This window comes from Sitophilus oryzae, unplaced genomic scaffold, assembly GCF_002938485.1.
Source record: "Sitophilus oryzae breed Bouriz unplaced genomic scaffold, Soryzae_2.0 scaffold_684_pilon_pilon, whole genome shotgun sequence".
NCBI classification, from domain to species: Eukaryota; Metazoa; Arthropoda; class Insecta; order Coleoptera; family Curculionidae; genus Sitophilus; species Sitophilus oryzae.
Genome location: NW_022147289.1, coordinates 1,981,662 through 1,995,000, shown reverse-complemented (window position 1 = coordinate 1,995,000; position 13,339 = coordinate 1,981,662). Strand labels below are relative to the sequence as shown.

The 13,339-nt window shown below is 32.0% G+C and overlaps 1 protein-coding gene across 1 annotated transcript in view; it reads left to right on the top strand.

The window, feature by feature from the left end:
• The window catches only part of LOC115888162 (echinoderm microtubule-associated protein-like 2), a 196,265-nt gene that overhangs the window by 82,564 nt on the left and 100,362 nt on the right, over window positions 1–13,339 (top strand). The gene's annotated exons all lie outside the window — the stretch shown is intronic.

Genomic DNA, 13,339 nt, shown 5'->3' with positions numbered 1-13,339 from the left:
GCCGGTTTTTTACGTTTGTAGGAAAATATGTGGTAGAAAAATATAAGCTATTTTAAAAACTTTCATGTATACTACTGAAATGATGATAATATATCTAAACTAAATAAAAAAAAACAGTGTGTAAGATGATCAAAATTTTAAAATTCAAAATTGTTCATGATTAAACATTAACAAAAAAGTCGTTTACCGCATATATAGGGCTCTCTCCAGTAAGTATGATTTCAGAGCTTTGCGAAATGCGGGAAAGAATGAAAGCGACTTGATATTCAAAGGCAGATGATTGTACATTTTTTTGGCATTGTACAGTATTGAACCATTAACTAGTTCTGAGCTCGGGGTTGGCAGATAAAGATCGTGCTCCGCATTCCTAAGTGGATAGTTATGAGATGGCCTTTCGGGAATAGCAGATATGTGCTTGCGGATTAAGCAAACGGATTCAAAAATGAATAAAGAAGGAAGAGTCAGTATTTTGAAATTTTTAAAGAAATTCTAGCAGTGAGTTCTACTGTTCGGTCCCAATAAATATCGAACTGCTCTCTTTTGAAGTCTGAAAATACGATCAAATTTTGTTGCGCAGCAAGTACCCCAGAATGGAAGGGTATAACGAAAATGTGACACAGAAAGGGCATAATAGGCTATTCTAGAGGTTGAGAAGTTAAGTTCCTTAGAAACTGATCTTACCGTAAAACAGGCAGCGCTTAGTTTCTTTGATAGTGCTTCGATGTGCAAGTCCCATTTTAACGAGTTGTCTACAATAAGTCCTAAGAATTTCACAGAGTCCACGACGTCAATAGTGGTGTTATTAAGTACAAAAGGTTGTTTAGTACTTTTATATGACAAAACTTTAGTTTTTGATAGGTTAAGGCACTATTACTACTATGAGTACTAGGAGGCATAAAATACTATTTTTATAATGCATCATTGTCTGTCACTTTCAAGCCAAAATATTAAGCTTTACCATTGGTTACGTGTCCTTCTCAATACAATTGGTCTCTTAGCACGCCCCTGACCTGAACGAAAATACTAAAAAGGTAACTTGCACATTTTATTTGACTCGCTGCACCTGTTGCACTGTATCGAAATCGCTGCAGTTGCAAAAAGATACGGCACGTCCCAAGATTTCATTGGCGGCGCGCCTTGAATTTAGCGCTTTTTCTACCGGCTGTTCCGTGGCGCAGGGTCACGGCCCGTCGACCGGCCGTTATGCCTGCTTCGCGCTTTATCAGATCGATCCTATCGAGTTTTTGGATCTTGCTGGATGTTTGCGGAGGTTTAAAGGATAGGTCCTCTTTGAAATACAGTTATCTTTAAATAGTCTACTTAATTATTTTAAGAGAATTGCTTGTTTAATTAATTTCCAATCTGCACTGAAAAAATTATTAAGTAATTTTCAAAAAAAAAAATATGTAGATGCATTATAGTATTTTTAATAAAAAAAATATATACAGGGTGTTTCAAAAAACATGTGCCATCTCTGGTGGGAAGATTCCTCACTTAAAAATAAGATTTATTTTTCATAATCGACAAAGGTCCGAGTCTGCGTTGTTTCGTAGCTACAGGGTGTTAAAGTTTTAATAATCTTTCGATTTATTATAATTTTCTTCCAAGTACTTTTAGTGATTCGAATGAAATTTTGAGGGTAAAAGTTACTATAAGTGCTACATATTTTAATGCTAAAAAAGTGTCGCTCAATTGATCAGGGACGTGCATATAGGTTATCACTGGAATATTAAAAAAAAACATGTGCGCCACTGACTTTTTTTCTTTTAATATCAAAATTGTGTAGACCGTTTAATGCCGATTAAAAGTTATCTGTTGATATTTTGTCGAATTCGGCCTCCTTGATGAGATAAACACAATTTTATTAATCATAATAATTAATAAAATTTAAATTAATAAATTATATATTATTTTACCTAATTTATTATTAAATATTATTACTATTAGTTATTATTACTTTTAGTCCAACCTACAGCAATTTCAAATAAAAAATAAAGTTAATTTTAAGTTAATTTAAGATAATTAAAAAAAAATCTAATTTTAAAAAGTTTTAACATCCTGTATCTTTAAAACTATACATTTCCATACCCATGTTTATAGGGACTTTTTTTCATATTTTTAGATGAGGAATCAATGGGTACCTACTTATTTTAAACTTTTCTAAATACTAGAAATATACTTATAATACTTAGAAACATGTTGATATATATAGAGAGATCATAGAATAATTATGTTTACATAAAAAATCCCTAAAATTCAAACGCAAATAATTATAGTAAATGGAGATTGTGTTTTCTAAGAGGGCTGGTTTTATATTTACAGAAACGGACATATAAAGATAATTAATATAATATACTTACCCTTAAATTATAAAAACACTAATCACCCACGCTCTGGGACTCCCACCTGTTCAAAAAACTGCTTAGATTAAAATGTTCTTCGTCTTTCCTCTAAATGCGTTTTCAATCGATGACTTAATTCTCATCAGCCTTACAAAAAGTCACGTGACGTGGCGTTATTTTTTACTAAATACGTTATGATAAATTCATACAAGTTTTGTGAATATGTCTTTTACTGCAAGATTGTATTTTTAATTTAAATTTAATTTTTAAACTCAAATCAAAAAACATTGTGAAAATAATATCGTTTAGTAATAATCATTAAATATCAATAAACCGTTTTGCAAAATTGATTTTTTTTGTGAAATTACCAAATCAAAAGTTTATGATTTTTAACATTTTTTTTGTTAAAAATACTATAATGTAGCAATTTTTTTTTAAATTGCTTATATTTTTTTTAGTGTATAACCGATTGGATTGGATACCATTAGTCTTGTTCTTAATATAGCAGGAAGATTTTATTGTCGACAATTGTGACGCACCTCGAATTTAGCTTTTTCTACCGAGTGTTCGCCACGACGGGGTCACGACTGGGTAATCGGCCGTTTTGCCATGTCCGGCTGGACGACTTCGCCTTTGGTCATTCTTTATGCTATCGCCAGTATCTGCTTCTTGGATCTTACAACATTGCGGAGGTTTAAAAACGGATAGATTTTCGCTTGGGGTACTGTTATCATTAATATTATTGTTATAGGCGGTTGTGGTATCTTGATCTTGAAATGAAATAAATAGGAAATAAACTTTCGTTGTTAGACATTATCGTAAAATTAATAAAATAAACTGGTCTGTTGGTTGGTTGGTTAAAGTGGTGAATAGTACTACCGCTTGTGACGAACTTCAATTAGCAGAATTGTCGTTTGGAAAATTAATTAAAATGGTTTAAATTAATTAGAATTATTAAATTTAATAAAAATTAATTTAATTAAAATGATTCGTTTGTCAATTAGAGGGCATCAAAGTTTAAAAAATAAAAAAGGATCAGAAATAAAACAAACGTAATGGATGTTAGAAGAGTATGCAGTATGTCCCCGGATTGTCCCTTGATTACAAGAGGAAAAACTTTTTTATTATTAACATTTTGAAAAAAAAATTCTTCTTGAATGCAATTTCATATGTTTCCAACGATAATGCCACCACCCGGTATAATAAATTACTACTATTTTCTTGTGAAATAATTTAATTCAGAATAAAAGTTAACATAGTAATTAAAACATTAAAAAAGTTATACATTATCTAGTTTCTGATAAACATAATCCAGATGGATCATGATTGTTACATTAATTTATTATTGTACTTAAAAATAAATAAACAAAACACTGATAATCATACATGTCTGAAAGATTATCCAATAATTATGGCATACGTTTCCAAAAATCTAACTATGCTTTCCCATTGAGTTTTAATAAAATTTAGTTTATTACAGTTCAGGTAATTCCAGTCTGTTATCAGTTAATCCTGAAGGACGTATGATAATAAATATATGACAGATAACAATAGATACATGTTAAACAAATTTGTCTGGATTCGATCTTACATACGTAATTAATTAAAATTGTGTGATATACAAGGTGTCCGATAATTCCGTGTACATAGAACTACTACGTATTTTTAGAACAAAAATTAATTCATTAGACACAACTTACCTGTATATTAAGTTTAAAAATTTCTTTAATTAAGTTATTAGATTAATTAAAATTAATTACAAATAATTACAGTTAAATAAAATTAATTACAATTAATTACAATTAATCACTATTAATTACAATTAATTATAATTAATAACAATTAATTGCACTTATTAATTACAATTATTAATTACAATTAAGTACAATTGATTACAATTGATTACAATTGATTACAATTATTTACCATTATTTACAATTAATTATAATTAATTGCAATTAATTACAATTCATCACAATTAATTACAATTATTAATTATAATTAAGTACAATTGATTACAATTAATTATAATTAATTACAATTAATTACAATTAATTACAATTAATTACAATTATTTACAATTATTTATCATTATTTACAATTAATTAAAATTAATTAAATTATATAAAACTTATTCGTTTGTCAATTAGAGGACATCAAAGTTGAAAAAAATTAAACAGGATCAGGAATAAAGTAAAAGTAGGGGATGTTAGAAGAGTATAGTTATTAGTTTGCCGGTCACAATATCAGAAGAGGGGACGATAGATGAGAACAAACTCATCGTAGACTGGAGGTCTTGGAAAAATAAAAGAAATAGAGGAGGACCGAGTTGAAATGGGCAGAAGATCTGAGGAAACATGCAGGAACGAGATGGATAAACATAGCGACAGACGACAGACAGAGAAGAGTGGAAGAAATTAGCAGATGCCTGTGTTCAACGATGCACCGATGAAGGCTAAATAGATAGATAGATAGACTCTGTCTTGTGTCCAAATATATTATAAGAATATATTGCTAGTACCGCATTTAAACAATGAGCCAATGATGGAAAGTGAAGCAAAAAAAAAGAAATAGGAATCATCGCTGAAAGTTGTCATCTGCCCGCGCACTATTTTAAACTCTAAATGTTAATTACGTATAATATATTTTTTTTATTGGTAGTGACATTATTTAATATTCATCATATCTATCCGTTTATTGTTTTTGTTTAAATATGTCAGAGACTAAATTTAAATTTATAAGTAAAGGCGCGAATAGTCAGACGCTAAATTGATTACGTGGTAGATAGAAACTTAGAAAACTACTTCTATTGGTTAGTATGAAATAAATCAACTAATCGCGAAACACCTCTCACGGTTGCGTAGTTCAAAGCTGTTGAACGAAAAGAACCGACTTATGTGGATTTTGTATAGCTCCATCTCAAAAATTTGGCTTCAATTTCTGTTCCTTACTAACAATACACACATGGCTAAAATTATTGCATATATCGTTTAAAAATATACGGAAAGGAATTTAAAGAATCTTTTTTTTCATAGCTTTGATAATCTGTAATAAACATTTTTTTTGTTAAAATGGATATGGTAAATAATGTTTATTGTTCAGACCCAATATTATTACAAATTCTTGCACATTTCGATTTGTGGTCTCTTGGGTTTCAGAAGAAATTTGACCATTATTAGAATCAATATTTCACAGTTTAATAGAGTCAGAATAGTAACACTGTCTCAACAGGGCTACCGGCAAGTTGCAATAGCTGAAATTGTAGGAGTTAACCAAAGCGATGTTTCGCGAATATTAAAAAACTCAGCGAGACAAACGAGGTTACAGACCGACCTGGAAGAGGTAAAAAGATAGTTACTACTGCTGTGCAAGACCGTCACATATCCCTAATTACACGACGCAATCCCCTGCTTTCTAGTACTGCTATTTAAAATGAGTTAGCTCGCCTTGAAGGGGTAAATGTTTCAAGAAAGACCATAGCAAGAAAACTTCATGACAGAAGATTACATTTAAGGAGGCCTCTACTTGTTCCGAAGCTTAATTTACAGCACAAAATTACGCGATTACAATGGGCTGAGGAGATGAGAGCAAATGGACCTAAATGGAATATCGTCATGTTTAGTAATAATGAAACAAGAATTGGCATAGTATCAGACTCGCGACGAACTTTGGTCTGGAGAGCATCTGGAAGACGAGCACGCTTGAATGAAGCTCAACCCCGTGTCCCGTTTCAAGAGGGAAGCATTATGGTATGGGCACGTATAATGCACAGAGCTCGAACTCGTCTTGTTTTTATTGATGGCACAATGACAGGTGCCTCATATATTAGAGACGTTTTACAGTTACAGCACTTTCAGATGGAGCGGAGCGTCCGCGCGTACCGTCCGCGAGTTCCATGAGTTTAAGTGAACAATTTCACATGGGTCGCGTATGCTGCGTCCGGATGAGCTATCTTGAAAAAACACCACCGCGCGGACGATCCGCTCCATCTGAAAGCGCTGTTAGAGTCTATTGTGCGTCCATTTCGAGGGGCAGTGGGGGATGAATTTGTTTACATGGACGATAATACTCCTCCTTATCGCATTTTAGCGGTTCGCGAATTTTGTGAGGAAGAGGGTATAAGAAAACTGTGGTGGCCACCGATGTCTCCAGATATAAATGTGATCGTGCATGCTTGGGACATGCTAAAACGCCATATTGCCAAAAGGAATGATCGCCCCCCCCCCTTACCTTAAATGAATTGAAAATTGCTGCGCGTGAAAACATGGGAAGCCATTCCTCAACATCTTCTGGACAACTTAATTGAGAGCATACCACGTCGTCTCACAGCTTGCATTGAGGCTCGAGGAGGCAATACAGACTATTAGTTGTGAGAAATAATTAAAATTGTTTTCAATATTTTCTGTTTGAAATTAAATTTGTTTTTGTTGATTTTCACTCATTATAAAATAAAATTATAATAACAACCTAGTTGCACTTAGATTTTTAATTTTATATTAGTTAGTCGTGTAGTAAGCCAATATGTCCAAAAATATAAAAAGAATCACATTAGGTCCAAAATAAAATAAAAATATCGTTATATGGCAATAATTTTGGCCATGTGTGTTTATTCTTATAATATATTTGTTTGTATCAGTGTTCAGTATCTTCTTTTTTGAGCTCCATTTTAAATCATATGGTATTTCCTAATACAGAACATGTATTTAATACTTTTTCTGTCTGTAATTTGTTTCCTGCTACTGTCGTTTTCACTTATATCATTAAGACAAAACGAAAAAGCTCCGCTATCAGTCAATCGTCCGCTTTCAGTCGATTTTTGTCATTCTCTTTTCATTTTCATTCGGTTCAGCTTTCATTTCGAGCCTGTAAGTATATAAAAAGATTGTGGACTATTAAAAATCCATACGAAGAAAATTGCACTTTCTTTCACAGCATAACCACTTACGTCGTCTATCTGTCACACATTATTTAAAACACGATAAATTGCCTTTATTTTATGTATCTAGATATTATGTATGATCATAATAGGGCAGTTTATAAGTGATTTTTATTGGGTTTATGATTTATAGAGCTCATAGTAAGAGAATAATAATAAATTTCTTTAGACAGGTCAGTTACATAAGGGACAAGCACTTCGATTATAATTTAAAAGCACAGCCTGTTTATTAAACAGCCAGTCGCTTTATAGGCTTGGTGCATTCTCCGCCGGTGCTGCCACCATAGGAGAATATCGTAAACAACCGGCATATTCAAATACACGGGCATATTCAAATAGCGAGTATACAAAAAAATTATTATACAGGGTGCTACAAATTCGAGGTACGAGCATTTGTATCTCGGTAACCGTAATAGATACGAACATGGTTAAATGGGGCAAAGTTGCTTATTGGGATGTTCACGAAGATGCCATCAAAAAAGTTTTAAAAATTTCAAGGATTGCTGAGTTTTTTGGAAAAAAATGATTTTTTTGAAAATCAAATTTATTTTTTCCTGTCGTTACTTTTTAGAAAATCAAAAAACTAATTGCACATTCTCATAGCCACTTTATTAGGGCTATCTGATAATATTTTTAGATTTTTAAATTAGCTGATAATTTGTGGGATACAGAGGCCAACTAATTTTTTTTAAATACGGACCTGCGTTTTTTATATCAGGTTTTCAAAGAACTCGGTCTCCTGAATACAATTATATGCCACAATTTATACTTTTTTTTTGTTTTGGGTACCTTAACAGCAACAACTATTTAATTATATTTAAAATAATTTCAAGTCCGACTCTGGTTTCTTAAATTATTTAATCTGATTATATTTATCGCAACAATATTGATCAGCGCTAATTAACATTGAATAAGGAAAATCGAGCCAATTGGAAGATTCAAATAAATAATATCCAGGTCAGAAATTTAAAGATATTATTTTTAACTTTTTTTATTGTGAATTTGAAATCTCAGTGTGCGATCTAATAATATGCATAATATTAATCGTAGTTATTATAAATAAATAATAAAATTATATAAGGATTCTTGCCACTTAACTGCTAATATATAAATTTAATTCTACGCTGTGTTTGTCATAATGCGGATCAACCTGCTCTCACTACCGGTTTCGGAGCCCTACTCCATCATCAGGTGAGCTTGGGAGATCCACAAAATGACAACCACAGCGCAGAGATAGTTAATTCCGACTTGTCGGAAAGTATCGGTTAGATATTAAGTCCCGAACGGGAGAGAGCGGCCTGCGTGCAATGGTAGTACTTTCGTACCACCGAGGCGCAACTATCGATAGTAAAAGGATGGTAAAAGGCTTTTTTTCAGGCAAGCCAAATTATAAAAATAGAAAACAAATTTCTTGCAGTAGAGGTATATAATAAAATTATATAAGGATTCTTGCCACTTAACTGCTAATATAGAAATTTAATTCTACGCTGTGTTTGTCATAATGCGGATCAACCTGCTCTCACTACCGGTTTCGGAGCCCTACATCATCATCAGGTGAGCTTGGGAGATCCACAAAATGACAACCACAGCGCAGAGATAGTTAATTCCGGTCGCAGAGATAGTTAATTCAAGGCGGAATTAACTATCTCTGCGCTGTGGTTGTCATTTTGTGGATCTCCCAAGCTCACCTGATGATGGAGTAGGGCTCCGAAACCGGTAGTGAGAGCAGGTTGATCCGAATTATGACAAACACAGCGTAGAATTAAATTTCTATATTAGCAGTTAAGGTGCAAGAATCCTTATATAATTTTATTACATACCTCTACTGCAAGAAATTTGTTTTCTATTATTATAAATAAATCAACTTCTACAAATTAGTTTCTAATGTTCTACATGTTCGAAAGGGTTACCACCCTCCCTATTGCACAAATTTATTTTTTGTTCAATTTTATTTATAGCTCTTTGAACATATCTTCTTCTTATATTTCCGAATGCATTTTGTACTCTTTGTAAATGTTGAGATGAATTGATTTCACTTTTACAAATGACGTCAAGTAATGTAGCCCCTTGGCGATAGGTCCAGGAACCTCGCTGGACATCATATTGCTCTACCATTTCCAGTCCATCTTCCGGGAAAATGATTTGGTTGTTTATATTATATTCTATTTATATTAATTATTTTATATTATTTTATTGCATTTGATTTTCCGTATTCAATGTTTTACCGCACGTCATTGTAATTTTGAATGCTAATCAATATTGTAACGATGAATAGATTAAATATTAAAAAAAACAGAGCCGGACTTGAAATTAGTTTAAATAAATTGTGTTCAAATGTCAAAACCAAAAAAAATATTAAGTGTGGCATATCATTGTACTCAGGAGACCGAGTTCTTTCAAAATCCGAAATAAAAAATGCAGGTCCGTATTTAAAAAAATTAAGTTGGCCTCTGTATCTCACAGATCAGCTAATTTGAAAATATAAAAATACTATCAGATAGCCCTAATAAATTGGCTTTGAGAATGTGCAATTAGTTTTTAGATTTTCTAAAAAGTAACGACAGGAAAAAATAAAATTGATTTTTTAAAAAATCAGTTTTTTCCAAAAAACTCAGCAGCAATCCTTGAAATTTTTAAAACTTTTTTGATGGCATCTTGGTGAACATCCCAAAGGCAGCAACTTCGCCCCAATTTAACCATGTTCGTATCTATTACGGTTACCGAGATACCAGTGCTCGTACCTCGAATTTGTATCACCCTCTATATTATATATACAGGGTGTCCCAGAAATAAGTACAAATATTTTAAGGGGTGGTAGATCTCGATAAAAGAAACATATTTTCTCTTTATTGTTTTTCAAATAAGTCCAAAGTAACGGAGTAATTTTATTTTGAAAATTTCCAAAAAAAAATATTTTTTGCTAAAATTTTGAGAAACACTGGATCTTTTCTGGATTTTCTTACTTGTAAATTTAATCTAATACTTATGTTGCCATATTATCAAGAAATTATGGTTTTTAACTAAAAAAATTTCCAAAAAAATTTTCAAAAAATTTCGAATTTTCAGTTTTTTTTTTCGCGAAAAAACCTCATACGCGTGTTTCTGGGGTTGAACTATACTACCAGTTAAAATATTTGCACTTATTTCTGGGACACCCTGTATAGTCTCAATAACTGCACTAGCAAAAAACTAAAATAATTAAATATTATGACAAAGCCACGATTTCAATATCATTTTAGTGCGATCAACATGAACTGTAACAGGGGCGCCGGGCGGCGTGAAATACATAGCGAAAATTTGTGATTTCTGCCGTATACAGCGCTGCGGTCGGAATTTTTTGAAATCAACTGAAACGCACCAAGCATATACTGTATTGTTTATTTCAATCTATTATAGGTAGGTTATATTACTCCTACATACTCTTTAATAATTAAAAGGAATGAATGTTACAATAAACAGTTACTATAATATACTATTATTGATTTCCCAACAGAATTAATGGGAAGAAATCATGAATAGCTATCATGACACTGTAAAAATGTATTTAAGCATTTATTTAAATAAACTTCCAGGTATTTATGTAGGAGTATCTTACATAAGTAATAGGCACGTTAATTATAAATAAAAAAGTAAAAGAGGTGAACGTTATTGTAGCAAATCAAGGTTAAGTTCATACTGAAACAGATAGATGTAGGTAAAGTCATAAATAAATTTAAAAGATTTCTATAATAAATACAAGAAGAAGTGTCAAGTCAATGTTAAATTATGGAAACAGTGTGGCTGCCTGGGTAACTAATTTTCAGACATGGCGGCTGGGACATTTGACATGATATAGACATGACAATTTCAATTTTAGTAAATTTATTTCCGTTTCCGGTTTTTAATGGCCGGCTGTTCAGGAGGTTTAAATGAGGGTTAATATACTTTTTACTCTTTCTAGTAGTAAATAATACAGCAAACTTACTCAAAAATGTTTATTTGGAATTTAGAACAATATAAATATGCAAATCAACACAATTAAAGAGATATAAACACATAAACTACTGTATCAATATTTAAATAATATCAGAGATGCTGTGTTAAAGCGAATTAGTAAAGTAACAGGGCATTGACTTACAGAAACTTGAAGATAAATAAATGTTTTCACAGCTTCACGGGCGTAAAAATGAATAACTGGAAGCAGGAAAAAGACAACAGGAACCCACACAAAACCTGGAATCAAAAAAAAATTATGTAAAAAAACATAAATATCGGTACATAAGACTTTTGTAATTTAAATCAACAGGAATGGAAATAAAATGAATAAAAAATATGATACATATACATCTAATACCTCATTTGTATTTTAAAAATAATCTACATACATAGATTTATTGCATTATTGCTATGAAAATACATAATAGGTACCTATACAGACCGGACCACCGTAGTAGTAACATAGGCAGAACCGGACGAATTAGCGTATACCCGTCCGCCGGATAAAAACCAGGCGAAAAAATGCGATAAAATAAAAATAGGTAGATATGTGATAAGAATGTTTCAGAATTTGTATTTATTCGTGTTTTAATAGTCAAAATGAATACATAGATTCTCGAGACAGTTCTCGTGTAAAATTTATATTTTAAGTAAAATAATGGATGTTTACAAAGTTCGTGAGAAAATTCAAATTGTAAGATGGTATTTCCAAAATATGTCTTATCGGGATATACAAACAATTTTTCCACAAACTTTTGTAAACAGGCCAATTCCATCTTTACCTACTATCTCAAGAGTTATTAATAATTTTGAAACACATGGGTGCGTGTCCCCACAAAAACACAAAAAGCCTGATGTGTTGATTAATGAAGAACAGAGTTAAAGCAAGTGCTCATTTGTGCTACCGCAGATCAAAATCCCACGTTATCAAGTAATCAAATTGCTGAGGTAACAGATTCTTTACCTAGCACGGTTAAAAGAGTCCTTAATAAGAATGGATACCGATCGTATAAGGCGCAAAACTCAAGAAATTTTCCATGAAGACCAATTTCGGCGTATGGCGTTTTGTGAATCTGTAATGGAAAAGGCCAATTTAGATGAAAGCTTTATTCGGCGTATAGTTTTCATCGACGAATCAAGTGTTCCTTTATTGAGTCGTCATAACCCTACACAAGTACGATATTGGTGTCGGGAAAATTTGCACAGATATTTTGAGGTACGCACGCAATATCCTCAAAAGCTAAATGTTTGGGGTGGTTTTGTAGGGGAGCATGATTGGTCGTAATATGTTAGCCAATGTCAGACGGGGATTTTACGACCGCCTAGGCTTCTGTCTAGCACAAGAAGGTGGTCTTTTTGAACCCCTGTTATAATTTTTTTTATTTAGAGTAATATTTTAGTTTTTTGGGGTTTAGAGAATTTATTTATTTTTAGTTTTGGCTTGTAAACACTCAAATAATAAATATTTAAGTATTTTTATTTTAAATGTTACCTGAAGTGAAGGTAAACACTTAAAATGAAAATAATAAATACTCGGCACTCCTCGCTTCGTATTCCTAATGTCACGACCGACCCGTCCAAGCACAACTGAAACTGCATACTGTCTGATCAGCCGACTAGGCGGCAGTGAATCTCGAGGACGAACGCAAATCGGGTAAACGTAAATTCGTCCGGCAACTTGCTATGTTACTATTAGCCTGGTCTTCTCTGTATGTGTTATGTAATTACGCATTTCTGTTCATCTTGTAGATAATTAATTTAAGCTAATAATAGTTCAATAATCATAATTTACCTTGTATAACTTGCTTTCAATTGCTCAAAATCACCGATCAGTCTTTAAAACAGAGATACGGAAAAATCCTTGGCAAAGAATATCCCAAGATCCTTGGATCTAAAGCTAAAAAAATATAAAAACAGTTAATATATTACCCATTTTTACATATAATATGGTCCATACCTACTACACGCAGAAACGTCGATTTCATCATTTTCTTCATGTAATTAATATCACATATACTTTATTAAAGTCTTAACAAGGAACTTTATATCAAAAAACATCTTTGTACTTATAAATTTCAGCCGAAAT